We start from the raw sequence: 1668 nt of genomic DNA on the forward strand, positions 1-1668 counted from the left end.
TTCTGTGAATGAGTGACCTCCAGGTACTGAAACCCCACATGCCCCCAGAGAGGACACCCTCCCCCACCACATACACACACAGACACACACACACACAGACACAGACACGCGTGCGCACACACAGACACTCACACACACACACACAGACACTCACACACACACACGCGCGCGCATGCGTAGACCCTGCCTCCTTCCTGGCCTTTTCCTTGCTCCTAGTTCACATTAAGGACCGCCTCTCAGGACAGCGACCGAGGGCCCCTGACCCCTCAGCCCCTCCCTTTTCCTGTACACTGTATGTGGGCTGTTTCTTTGGGGAGTTGTAGGTGTTTATTTTTTATTTATGTATTTTAAGAGTTCGAGATTAAGGAGGGAGACCAGGTGTGGATATAAGTCCACATTACTAGGAAGGAGAAGCAGAACTGTTTACCTGGGACTTCCGAGGGGATGAGAAGAGCTTGTGGCTACTCACATTCTTGGTGCTTCGCCTGCCACTTGGATGGCTGGAGCCTACAGTGCCACCCCCTGTCCTCCTGCTTGCTGCCACCTCGCCCCCCTCAGGTGTAGCAAACGAGAGCCTTACTTTACCGATGGGAAGCTGTGGTACAGCCACAGGTGGCACAGACGAGGCAGCTCGCGAGAGAGGCCAGCCCATAGCCCACCGCCAGCCTCTTCCGCTCATGGCGCTTGGAGACTGCCAAAACCTTGTTCGGAAAAGAATCTCTACAGTAAAAGTTTCAGGCATTCGAGAGAGACCTTTTTTTTTTTTTTCCCCTTCTTTTTTTTAACTAGAAATTTTTGCTCCCCAATAAAATTATTTTTTATTAAGGGGACTATCCAGCTTTATAAAATATCTCGGATTTTTTTGGTTGTAAAAGTAGTACATACTTATTAGAGTCCCAATTAAATTCCTCGTGTAGACCGTGACTACCCCAAAGCAAATCTAAACAAAACAAAACAAAAGCCCCAATGAATAAAAAGAGCTTTCTTTTGCATCGGCAGAGACAGTGAGGTGGGCCAGGGGTGGGTGGGGGTCATGCATCATCAGTCAGTCGAGGCCCCTCTCGCTCTGACCAGCCTTGGCTCCAGACTGGCCCTGATGTCGCTGAATACCACCTGGTTCTTGTCAGTTTCCCCCAAGCTGCAGGGAGACCCCATTAGGGCTCGGTCATGGAGACGCCCGCCTGCTCCTCCCCGCCACCCACTGAGAGAACGCAAATGCTCTCGGCAAACGGGTCTCTGCAGCTCATCCTCCATGGGTTTCTTTACCTGGAATTCGAACTTCTTTTAGTCTCTTCGATCTTACAACTCGAGCACACATGCGAAGGGCTCCCTTACAAGCGTAGAATTCAATACAGAAGATTCAGTTAAAGAGCGATGCAAAGGCCACTAAGATACTGAGACCGCCTGACCCATCGGGACCAGTGAACGCCGTTCAGGCCCATGGCCAAGATGGGGTGCATGCCCTCGTGTGTTTCCTCCTGTCCCTCCCCTGATGTTCCTGTCAGCTTGTTGGCTCGTCAAACCTTCTGTTCTTTAAAAAGAAAAGCTAGTTTACCTCAAAGAATCTTGTTTCCATTTGGAAACCAATGACTTTGTGTTTCAGAGTGGGCCTGGTGGCCTTGAGGACCGAGGCCCTGGCTTGGTCATGCGTTGGCTGTGCCGACCAAG

The sequence above is a fragment of the Pteropus alecto genome, unplaced genomic scaffold (genome assembly GCF_000325575.1).
Source record: "Pteropus alecto unplaced genomic scaffold, ASM32557v1 scaffold22, whole genome shotgun sequence".
In the NCBI taxonomy this organism is placed as follows: Eukaryota; Metazoa; Chordata; class Mammalia; order Chiroptera; family Pteropodidae; genus Pteropus; species Pteropus alecto.